We start from the raw sequence: 13,461 nt of genomic DNA on the forward strand, positions 1-13,461 counted from the left end.
AGCGTACCTTTTACTCAGGATATTACTTAGGCTCTAAATGCCACACTGCAGGGACAAAAGTATAGCTATTAAACAAGCTATTACAGAGACTCTAAATGCCACACAGTGACACAAGTGTAGCTATCAAATAGACCCGTAATCAAGGCTCTACATGTCACACAGAGACACAAGCATTGCTATCAAACAAGCCCTTTATTGATCTCTACAATATACTATGGTATGATCTCAACCCGTATGTTTCGACAAGGGTACAATTACTCAACACTGTAATCAAAGCAGAGTTCTAATTCTGACTAACTGTATTTGAGGTTTATATGTTACAAGTTAAAGTTAATAGACGTAGTAATTACAATTCTTACGTCGTCATCTATATTTCATGATTAAGACAATCATGTTATATATTTAAAAGATTAGCCAGGATAGATATACCGTAGTTAAGCTATCTCAACACATGTTTACAGCGTAGTTTAAATTGAATGTACATATTTAAAAGATTAACACGGATAGATATAATCGTAGCTAATCTCATTACAATACATGTTTTAATCATATTACGTAGCTCATGCTCAATATATTCAGGTTAATAAATATGGGGTTTGCTGTATTTGTTAAAGAATAGAGTAATGTACAACGTACTGCAGGTTTACAGAATATCCTGTAAACCGATATTTATGACAAATTATCTATTTTTCTGTTTATGTATTCATTTATCTTTCCATCTATTCATCTTTTCATTTATCTATCTATCCATCTATCTATCCATCTATCAATCTATTTATCTATCTATCTGCCTATCTGTTTATTTATCTATATATCTATCTATTCATCTGTCTATCTATCTGCCTATGTGTTCATATATCTGTTCATCTTTCTATCTATCTATCTGTTTATTTATCAATCCATCTATCTATCTATCTATCCATCTATCTATCTATCTGTTCATCCATCTAGCTACCTTTATATCTATTCATCTATCTATGTATATGTCTGTTCATTTATATATCTGTGTTTCTATCTATCTATCTATCTATCTGTGTTTCTATCTATCTATCTATATATCTATCTGTGTTTCTATCTATCTATCTATCTATTTGTGTCCCTAGATCCTCCAATTTCAATGCAAATTCCCTAGATTCTATCTCTATCAATATTCATACCGGGAACAAATTACTAGAAATTCTTTTAGAAAACCTACACTTTCTATCTTTATATTTATACAAGGTGAACCGCAACGGAAGAGATTTAAAAGACGACTGCAAGGAAATAGTTTTTTTACATCATGAATTCCTACACCTGTAAACCTGATTTTGTCTATGCTAAATCATTTTAAAAGACCATTTATGAAGCACAAGACTAAATTATTTGTGTGTTAGTTATTTCTAAACATTTTAATTTGATCATCATTGACGTCATGTTCTTTGATGGGCAATTCTTGCATCTATGCTTCCATTTTTTTCATTAATTAATACTATTCCATTTAGTGATGCAGCCATGATTATGAAAGTAATAAAATAAGGGGGAAAAAATCCTTTTTTTATTTCTTGGAAATCATCCTTTTTAGTTAATAGATAATAAGAAAAGGTTTATACATTCCCTCCTAGCTATACCTGTTAGTAGTATAAGAAGGGGGGGGGGGGTATTTTTCAAAAAAAGTTTTAGGAATATTTGTTGTCCTCCTGGTATGGTAGAAACCACTGATAGATCCTAGAACTAAAATTAGGTCTGGAACCTGATCTAGGAGTATAGATATACACACAGAGAAGAGCTAAGAGATAATCTAATCACACCAAGCCTTGTTTTTCATCATCTCTGAAAATGAAATGCAGGTAGTTTAAAATTTCAACCCATTTGCAGATGTCAAGTCACAGTGACAATTGTCAGTCCGTTTCACTAGATATAGAATCTCCCTAGAAGAGGCGGATTCATTGGCTGTACTGTCCTGTATTGCCTTTTATGGTCTGTATTTCTATACAGTTTGAATTAGCTGCTTAAAAGTCAGAAATGATCCGAAGATTACTATGGTTTGTTTGCATCCAACAAACAACTAAACCAATTGGGCCCAATTTTTGTTGTGGCAACTCACATGATTCAAGGAAAGGTTAATGGCTGGTCGAAATGGAAAACAATTTAAATAAAAGATACTAGTTATATAGCATGTCATCTATATATATATACTTTGCTTGTCTGTCCGTTTGTTTGTCTGCTTGTAGCTAATAAACGTCAAAACGGCTGAACCGATCGGGCCCACATTTTTTGTGGTATCTCGCGTGACCCCAGGAAAGGTTTATGAGAATCGAATTTTTGAAAATTTGCCTCTTAAAAAAATTCGATTATCGAAAATTTCAAAAATCCACGAATTTTTTTTTAATCCGCGAAATTTTTTTCGTTTGTTTTACAATGTTTACAAAGAGTTCACAAATTAAAAAAGAAGATGGACGCGAAGCGCCCTAAAATCCCAGTATTCCTAAAATTGCATGGAAATTCATACTATTCAGAAATCCAATTATTTATCTCTATAGGTGCTTCTTAAACACTTATATTACTCTTAGAATCTGGTATAGGGGTATTGCACCAGTTCTTATACCCAATCCTACATTCTTTCATTCTTTAATTCTTTCCAATATACTGTTCGGGGTATGCAGATAGATAGATAAATAGGTAGATTTTAAGATAAAGCAATGGATAGATATTTAGATACCTTTACACAGATTTTCCTGCCTTATGGGTGAAATTTCCCAAATTAGAAGTTAAAATAACTGCCAGCGCGTAAAATAAGTGTTCACTATGGTTTACAGGGTTACCCATAGTCAAGTTTTTAAGACAATGGCGCAACACAAAACGTTGGGGTGTATGACTTTGAACTAATCTTAAGCAGAACAAAATAATAGAAAGACTTTGATAACAAACTGGAAACAGATTTATTGATATTTCGTTTTTATTTGTATGCGTGAGCTTGTGTCCACAACCCTTATCCAAAAATAAATTATTAAAGTTAAAAGAAGTTAAAATAAAATTTCAACCTTTACGGCCGAAATTGACGCTAGGGCCCTAGGGTCAGGAAATGTCCCAAAATTGACGCTAGGGTCAGGTAATGTCCCAAAAAATGCATGGGCTCAATTGGTTTGTATCTTCTGCTTGTCTTTTTGCGTGTCTGTCCGTTTGTATCCAATAAACGCCAAAACGGCTGAGCCAATCGGGCCCACATTTTGTGGAACAAAAAAAAATTAGAGACAAAATTCCTTAAAAATAGTTTGATTCTTTTTTAAATGCGTCAATCAAAAAAAATCCGTCAAAATTTGAACATGATTTAAATGGCAGACTTTCAGAGCAACAGTTAAAAGCTCAAATTATTTTCAGGAAAAGGAACGCGAAGAGCCCTAGAAGCCTAGTTAGATATAATCTAGCAAACTATAACCAACATATTCAAAATTCGATGATGGTGATGGACTAATCCTCTGTAGAGTAAAAAAAGTAGTTCCACATTTATTGAAAATATATTTCGGTCTGGCCCTCATCAGTTATAACGATATAATAACCATCAAAATCGATACAAAAAAAAATGAAAAAAATTGTTAATAATGCACAAGAAAATAAACAAACAAAAAAGATTATTATAAGGGAAACGAACTCAGATTATGGAAAAAAAGGTAATTTGAAAATATTCACTTTTCAAAAACAAATGTTTTAAGACAATTATTATTCCTTGAAATTGTTTCTGTCACAAAAATTAAAAAGAAACTGTTTAGATGTACGTTATAAAGTGGTGGTGGGGGTCGATCTAATTAACGAACTTTTACGTAAATCGGGGGTAGGGGGAGAAGGGCGGCTTGCAATATAGCAAACATAACAAAAATATATTTATATAAAAGTAAATAATTATCCATTGCCCGTCGGTCAGTATTTAGGTTGTAAAGTTGCCCAATTTTTTTGGTGGCCTCACCCGTGTCCATCAGCAGAAAATAGCCTCCTTAGCCTAAACAGCTGTTCTTGGGATAAGCTATACATGCTAAGTTCCCCAAGAGGGCAAAAGTAATTTTTTTATTTAAGTCACGGTTTCACCCCGAACTAACGAGAGAGAGAAGCTTTCGGTTTCTTTTATTTGAAATCAAACGTGTTTTCGTCTATAACTCAACAGTCTTTAGACTTACAGATTTGTGTGTTTTATACTTTTTCATTCAAAATGTATATGGCAACAAAAAAATATTTGAAATCAAATTCTATAAAGTTATGTAAAAGGGGTCAAATTGTGATCGAAAGTCACAGTTTTCTGAAATATTGACAGAACCGTTAAATCCACGTGGTTTTGTATAAAAACCTCAAAAATACACACAAACAGAAAATATACGTATACAGAAGAAGATGCAAATAAAATCTGTAAAAAGATCTTTAAATACTGATTTTTTGTTACAGTGGGACCCATAACACTGTGGAATGGGAAGACGACTTTTAGACGCAAGTTACTAAATTACGCAGGGTTCAATTACATGCACATTGGACACAGACCATCTATATAATAAAGCTCTTCATATATAAATATATATTTATATGTCAGTTGGACCGAATGGGTTGACATTTTTTGAGGGAACCCTTAAAGGGAGTGTTCGCGAAAAATATAAACTATACACAAATGCGGCGAAAGATAATTGATGACTATAGGTTGTAATATCTAAATGATTTGTTTGAAATTAAATTGATTTTTTACGGTCTAAGTAGTATGTTGCAATTTTCTCAATTTGTATGGCCGCTAAGTTATTCGGTATGAGACGTCTTTAACAATTTTCTCCTTATAGACGCAACAGATAGAAGTAAGATTAGTAGCGATCAAAAGCGCTTTTTTATCGCATTAAGCCTATACCACCTTTCATTTTTCGCGAACACTCCCTTTAAGTATCCCGGGAGGTAACAAAGGATACCAAAATTTAGAATTTTTTAAATAGAATTTTTTTTCGATTTAAAAAAATTCCGCCATCAACGCCGGGCACATAGCTAGTTTCACTTAATAAGTTGATTTTTTAAGCTTCTGTAGCACTATTGCTTCAATGATACTTCATGAAGTACTCATAGACCATGCTCAAATGCCATTTAATTAGTCCACAATTTTGTGGGTCCTACTGTAGTGGTCGTGTATAATGATGAACCTTGGAACATCCCTAACCCATCTTGTATTTGAACAACCCTGGTGAACCTCCGAACATCCCTAACCCATCTTGTATTTGAACAACCCTGGTGTTGGCAAGAATGAATATTTTGGATGATGGCTAATGAGAGAACTTGAGAGTTTGATTAGTCCCATTAATTCAATGGAAGGGGATCTTTAACTAGCTCCTCCAGGAATACTAATATCATCCGGTTCAACCAACATTAAACACATCAAACAACATTTTCCTTAAAAATGGTTTAAAGGGACTGTACGGTGTGCGCGCCATTTCAAGCGACCCTCAATGCCAATATGTAGACCCGATTTCTAAAAGTATCCTTAAAAATTAAAGGGAGAGACCGGCTAGACATGGTAGTTGAGTTGAAAGTGCAGTATTGTAGAGAAAAACTTTTAGGTTCATTTGATATCAATGAGACATCTTTACAGTGAACAGTTTTTAAATAAGAGCGTAAAGTCGTTTGTTATATTTCACCTGTTGGTTCAGTCAGCAGAAGAAACGGTTTTTTTTTTACAATTCTTAAATAACAGTGACTAAACATGTAACAAATATATTCTTCATTAAAAAAGTATAAAATTTTCAAATCTCGCAGGTTTATGCAAATTCTTTTAGCTAGGGTCGCTTGTGGGAGGTTTTATTTTATTTTAACTGTGAAGACAACATTTGAAGAAATCTGCGAATAAATACGGAATTAAATTTCAAGCCACTCTCTATATCCAAAAATGGCAATATCCGATTTACAATGGTACCATTGAAAGCATTGTATGAGATCCATTTTTTTTCCGAAAGTGAATAATTTTAAAGGGATCACTCACCTATTTCATTTGCAATTAGAAACACACAAAAGTTTTCTGCTCAGTCCCTTAGGGCACGAATTCGATGATAAATTGTGGGAATTTTGGGCCGTCCAGTGTCCACCATAGTAATATCCTGCCAGCAAGACAACCCAGAGTTTCTGTCAAAAACGCGACACTTTTTTATTCTTAATTGTATATTTATAACCGGCAATAATCAGGGTATTATCTGTTTTTCAAATCTATTTTTGAGTGCAGGAGGAGGCCGGGGGATAGGTGGTAACCGCCAAAAAAGTCATTGGAAAAAAAGTTTCCGGGAAAAAAAATCCTAAAATTTCTCCGGAAATAAAGTCCTACCAATTCGAGACTTTATTTTCTAGGACTTTTTTCTGGCTCCAGTATGATTTTATACAAAAAAGTCCTCTAACAAGTGAAAATGCTGAATGATTCACAATTCTAGGTTTTTCTTTTCCTCGGATTTATTTTCTTCAGGACTTTTTTTCCTGAGATCTTATTTCCTGAGACTTTATTGGCAGCCCCCATACTATATTAGGAAAAAAAGTCCCAGGAATCCAAAACACAGGACTTTAGTTCCAGTGACATTTTTTCCAAGGACTTGAGAAAATTCGGACTTTTTTTCCAAAGTTTTTATTTCCAGGCTTACAGAGATTCTAGATTTAAGTATAATTTTTTTAAGAAATTGACTTTTTTAAGTCATATCTAGTCTTTTACAAGATGAGTCTCAATAAGTCATAATTCTTCATTAAAAATTGAATTCAAATTAAAGTAAATTTTATCTCAGCTTCTTTTTTTTTATAACGCTAATGAAAAGAATGAAAATTTTCAATCAATAAGCAACCATTTAAATTTACTTTTCTCATACTGGACCGGAAATTAAAGTTCTTAAGTCGTAACATTCAGTTCCTATCAATCAGTTTGGAAGGACCATAATAATTAAAAACGTTTAGTTGTTCATTGAAAATAAAGTGTATGAATAGATTTGAAAACGTTCGCACTGGGTTGCCCCTGAAGAACGGTAGAACTGGGTTGCCCCTGAAGAACGGTAGCACTGGGTTGCCCCTGAAGGGTAAAAAACCCTAATTTTCCTGCAAAATAATGAAAATACTAAATAAAGAGCTGCCGACATACATTATACACATACACAAACCAAAATTATATTTTTTGTATAAACTAGGCTTTCAGGGCCCGTCTTCTACTTCAATTGAGAACATTTTCTCTTTGTATACCTAGTAAAACAGTAACAAAAAAGTTTGCGAATTTAAAGAAAAACTTCTTGGATTTTCAAAATTTAACGAAAATCGAATTTTGTTGGAGACAAATTTTTGAAATTTTGTTTATCCATAACCCTCCCTGGGGTCATGTGAGGTCCCACACAAAAGTTGGGCCTGATCGGTTGAGCCGTTTTGACGTTCATTGGGTACAAACAAACAGACAGACAAGCAAAGTATATATATCGAAGGTATTTTGTTAGATCATTTACAGGGTTACCCACAAAAGGATGAGACTGAAAAGACGACTTAAAACTCTTTAAAAAATTACGATTTCAAGGTTAAAAATAAGTCTTCTGCCTCAATACATTCTTTCAATGGCTTATTTACTGATTGTTAAAGAAAGAAACAAGTTTATAGTTGCAGGGGGGTAACATAAAGCACAAAGAGCAGAGATCTATATATAAATTTAGCTTGTCAGTCTGTTTGTTTGTATCCAATAGACGTCAAAACGGCTGAACCGATCGGGCCCTAATTTTTTGTGGGACATCATGTGAAGATTTATGAATGATAAAAAAATTTTAAAGTGTTTTAAAGGTTTTTAATTTTGTAAAAAAATTTAAATTCTTGAAAATCCGCGAATTTTTTTTTTAACAGCAAAATTTTTTTCTTCTTTGTTTTAAAATGTAAACAAAAAGAACATGTTCACAATTTAAATAGAAGATGGGCGCGAAGCGCCCTAAAAGCCTAGTATTGCATATTTAGACAATTTTGGGTTTATTGAATAGTTGTAATTTGAACCTTATAAAAATACATAAAAAGTCAAACCACACTTTTTAAGTACCGGGGTATTTCCTAATATTGTTAAAATATACATTTGTTCTCCCGTCTGTGTATGAGTGTGTGTGTGTGTGTATACTGTATATATATAGGATAAAACTATATCCCCAGCTATAAAACTGGTCAAAATCCCCCAGCTATCCCCCATATCCTGACCATGAATACACAATTGAGGTAAAATAGAGTTCTAGGATACCCTTTAGGCTTCCCGGATACATTTTCCATTAGGAAACAACTGTAATAAGAATTCTTTTTGTTTAAAGGGACTGTTAATGGAATTTCAAGTGACACTCCATTTGGAATGAAATGAATGAAAATATTTTAGGTTTTCTGAAAATAAAAAAAACCTTAATCAATTTCCTTTTAAACTGGAAAACAAAAATATCTTCCTCATTGTTACTTATATAAATGAAATGTCACTTAAATTTTTATCGACATAGAACATGCCACCAACAAATCATGTAAANGAAATCATGTGTACTAGTTTTCCCCTCTGTGCCCCCTAAACCTACAAATCATGTGTACTAGTGTGCCCCCCTGTGCCCCCTAAACCTACAAATCTTCTAAATCCTCGCATCAATACACACACAATCTCCCTTTATTGCCTAAAATTGTGGTTCCCGGATTTTTTACAATTCCAAGGTGGGGGATTTTCTAGTCGGCGCCCAGGGGGAATAGTTTAAGGGGAAATTTTCAGTAAATACAGGAGAAACCAGAAACTAGTTTTTCAGGAGGGGGGGGGGGATTCAACCCCAGAACACTTCGAGACGAAAAGTGCCAACTTTTAAATTAAGGAAATAAAAGGAAAATACTTGAAATACCGGACATTAGTGTTCCTGTTTTCAAATTTACTTCAAACCTCTTTATAGATCCACAGATCCAAGGAAAACACCATCAGTACTATTGTAGATTTTTCATATTTTTATTACATACGTACTTTCTTTTTGAGTTATACGTTTTAAATGTAAAAATCTACATCAGACTTGCTTGGGAACAAAGCTTTGAGGTGAATTGGTTAAGAAGTTCATTAGCTATGATCGGACATACACACAGAGATTACTACTTTGTATATATAGGTGCATTCCGTGGTTTTTATTTCTGAGTTTTTTTAAATCTTAGCTGAGATTATTCAAACAAATCTACGGCGGAATTCTATGATGTTTTTGTTTATCTTGAGCGCTTGTTCTCGATATTTAATTTGAGCACTTTTAATTTTAGGAAAGATCCGTGATCCCTCTAGTTTTCAGGGTTCACCACCACAAAATACCGATGAGGATTAAATTAATCTACACAAGATGGAGATCAAAATTTCTGACTTTGGGCCATATTTCATTATTCACTTCGCTAATAACCGCGTGACTTTCGATCAAAAATTCCGCAAAAATATAAAAAAAATTCTCTTTGAAGTTTTTCTCTTTATTTAGATCAAAAGGTGAAATAAGTCCACTCCGTAAGTTTAAAATTTTTGAATTATAGACAAAAAATGCGATTGCATTCAAATTAAAGAAATCGAACGCAACTCGCCCTGGTTAGTCCATATCAAGGTTGTAATGCAAGGAAATTTATTTCAGAGGTGTACGCATCTTTTGTACTGCAGTGTACTGTCTCTGGGCGGTAATGTAAACACAAGACGGAGCTCGAAGCCTGGCATGGAATCCATCTTTCACCTAAAAAATTAAATATTCTTGTCATAGGAAACTATTATGTGAATTATCAAAATTTAATCGAATACTAAAAGAACACGATGCATCTATTCTTGTTTACAAATTCCGCCCAGAGAGAACTGGTTTCAATATGTACGCAGAGTATACGCAATTGCAATTAACTTTCCTTGCATTACAGCCTTGGTCCATATTATGTTTATGATAGATATATGATTCATTCACCAGGCAGGATAACACAAAGAAGAGAAAACAAAGAACCATTCTAAACTTAAAAATCACCCTCGCCTTCATTTTTTTATGAAAAAATACAACACAAAAAATATTTTTGATTTTTTATTGCTATTTTTTACATTTTTTTGATATAAAATTTCCTTTCTTTTCTCCCACCCAATCTATAGATATAATACATTATATATTTTCTTTGTTTATTTTGTAAATATATTGAGAAATATGATATTAGTTTGATGCTTGGTAAACAATACATGTAAACAATACATGTAAACAATAGCAGTACGCTCTCACACTCAACCCTTTCATCCCACAACATGTAAACAAAGACCAGAGATGAGGGGGGGCTAAGGTATTGGTTTTTGGTGGTCGTTGGCATGGGGGGAGGGGGGGGGGAATTAAAATGGAAACGCAATTTTAAAATCAAAGCAAACTGCATGTACTATATATACAGCACTATTGTCACAATGATCCAAAAATTGCAAGTTTTCATACAAAAATCCATTATAATTTTGCCTATAAGTTCACTCTCGAAAATTGATGCAGCTTTTCATATAAGTCTGGAGATATTTGTACAGTTTATAATTGTGTACTGTACTGTATATCCTTTTACATTAAAAAGTTTATTTAATTTTAATTTGAAATCTTTTATAATTTTGAGCGCAAGCGTAATTTCAAGTGCTCATCCATGCAAAGATGGCAATGCCTAACCTGATTCACAACGGTACCTGGGAAACCTTTATCTTATCATTAATAATTTGGAAGATATTGTTATTTTTCTAGTTTCAAAAGTGTTTAATTCTAATAATTAATTTATGCATTCCTGTGGTGTAGAATACACAAGTCACTTTTGTATAGAACACACAATTGAAAAATAGTCAGTTTTTAAAATCATGTTATCTTATTTATACTTGATCAGACAAAGCTTTAAATGGTACCATTGCCATTATTACATGGAGGGTCACTTTAAATTACGCGTACAGTCCCTTTAATAAGAATAATCAAATACTTGCATACCAACTAAGTAGCTTTGATTTTGACTATAGATATATTATAAAGTAAAAAGAACAGCAATTACAAGTTTACGAATTACACGTCTTCATTAGATTCTTTATTGTGTTTATTATTGTCTCCAATCTTTCAAGTCCTTCAGTCTCAGTTCTTTTCTGGATGTTTTCTTGCTTTTTCTTTTTTGAACCCCCTTCACCTTTCATCCACCTTTCCCTCCCGACCCAGGTGTTTAATAAATGAAGTATGAAATATTGCGTAGTTTTTCTAATTATGTTCTCCTCTTAGAGCCTTAACAACGGGGGAATAGGATCCGTCATTTAATTTACCAGATTCACGATATTCACATTATAAATAATATATAGTTTGGGGGGGGGGGGGGGTTGGGGAAGAAAAAACAAATTGGCCTGGTAAAAGGGGGGTGGTATTTTGAAAAAATATTAACGGTTCTATTTAAAAACGCAACCATTGTTTTAAAAAACTAATTTTTAAAATAAAGATTTGTCCCCCCCCCCTTTCCTTCCTTTGTGTGCCCCTGTTAATAGCTTGTATTAGATAGTATAGCCCTATAAAGTATGCAAAATGCTTGAATATGTATTAATAAAAATAAATTTACTAGAATAGCTTGTAAACTGTAAAGAGTGAACCGTATAAGACTTTGTACAATTTAAAGGAGATAAAAACTTTTGAATGGTGAAGATTTAAATTCTTTTTGGAGGAGTGGGATTTTTTTCAGGGGCACCCTAGCTGGGGGGATTGGTCTTTATAATCTCTTTAAATAAAGTTGATTATGAACTATTTTAGAGCCTTAATCTTAAAGTTTAGGTATCTTAGTTAAAAGTCCGTTGAGTCTTAGGTTTAGAACCAGTTTTATTTAACCCATTGAATTCAAATTTTTCGTATTAACTATTTAATATTTATTTAGATATAAGATCTCTCACGTTTTCTTACAGAGTTTGAATGAGCAATCAAAATACTATTTAAAATATTCCGATTCAAAAAGACTGCACTTTCTTTGTAGTTAGTTAATGATTCTGTCATGGTCTGTATTTTATTTTTTTATGTTGTATTCAACGCTCTGCGCAATACATCAATGGTTAAGCAAGGTTATACATTAGTCACTTCAGAAGCCTGGATCTCTTAGGGGAGCATTCTACGATTTTATAAAACCGTATTCAAGGCACTTTTGACGTGTTTGCATTTCTGTATCTGTATCTGTATCTGTATCTGTATCTGTATCTGTATCTGTATCTGTACTTGTATCTGTATCTGTATCTGTATCTGTATCTGTATCTGTATCTATATCTGTATCTGTATCTGTATCTGCATCTGTATCTGTATCTGTATCTGTATCTGTATCTGTATCTGTATCTGTATCTATATCTGTATCTGTATCTGTATCTGAATCTGTATCTGTATCTGTATCTGTATCTGTATCTGTATCTGTATCTGTATCTGTATCTGTATCTGTATCTGTATCTGTATCTGCGTATCTGTATCTGTATCTGTATCTGTATCTGTATCTGTATAGATGAACGATAAATTCAAATTACCAATTTTAAAAATTCAAATTATTCATTGATGACAATATAAACAGTAAAACAAACAACAATAAACAACTCGTTTAGAATCCATCTAATATATAGCGTAATGGTATAGATTTAAGGAGGGAAATGGGGTTCGAAAATAAATGTTAACTGACCATTTCATGCACTGTGAGAAAAAAACATGGAAAAACACTCATAAAACTTTTGATTGAATCTGTTTTAACTTTTTTTCACATCAAAATAAATATTATTTTGGTGCAGATTGAAATCTTCCTTCTTGTTTCTTAACACATTTGTTTTGAAAAGCTTTTGAATGGAAACTGCATTTTGTTTAATGTCGCAAAAAAGTCAGCTTTTATCATTCTTGGATTTAAATAAAACTCTAGAAGATATTAGGTTTCAAAGTCATAGTAGTAACTCCGCTTAAAATCAAGCTTAACCTTCATGTTAAGATTGCATGGAGAGCAATTTACTTCTACAATGGAATGTCCTATTCATATTGAGGTGCTCCTCCCTTGGCCGCTTAAGATTCTTTTTAGAGAAGTCTTTAAGTTGTTTAAATGTTATTTTTAAGCTAAGAATGTTGCCCGAAAACCCGCACGCTATTTCATTGAACATTCTTAAATTAGGATTTTTCAACACACTACTCTGACTAAATCAAGGATTTGAGATGCTGCTGGAGCCCCTAAATCTTTTCCAAATGGCTGTTAGAATCTATTTATATATTTAGATTATCCCTAGCTGTGCTCTCTTGTGCTTTTGCTATAAAATAAATGTTTTTCTTCCGAAATACTCGCTGTAACAAAGACGACATCTAAATATATTGCGGGATTACAGGATCCATTAAAGGATAAATATATGAACGGGAAAAGTAATTATAAATTGAAACCATCATAAATCAATTCAAGCTACAATTCATGCAATGTTTGTAAATGAAAAAATTATCAGACAATAGTTTCAGTAGAAGTAAATATTTCCATTTACTGATAGCGCCG

Source organism: Eurytemora carolleeae, unplaced genomic scaffold (genome assembly GCF_000591075.1).
Source record: "Eurytemora carolleeae unplaced genomic scaffold, Eaff_2.0 scaffold541, whole genome shotgun sequence".
NCBI lineage: Eukaryota > Metazoa > Arthropoda > Copepoda > Calanoida > Temoridae > Eurytemora > Eurytemora carolleeae.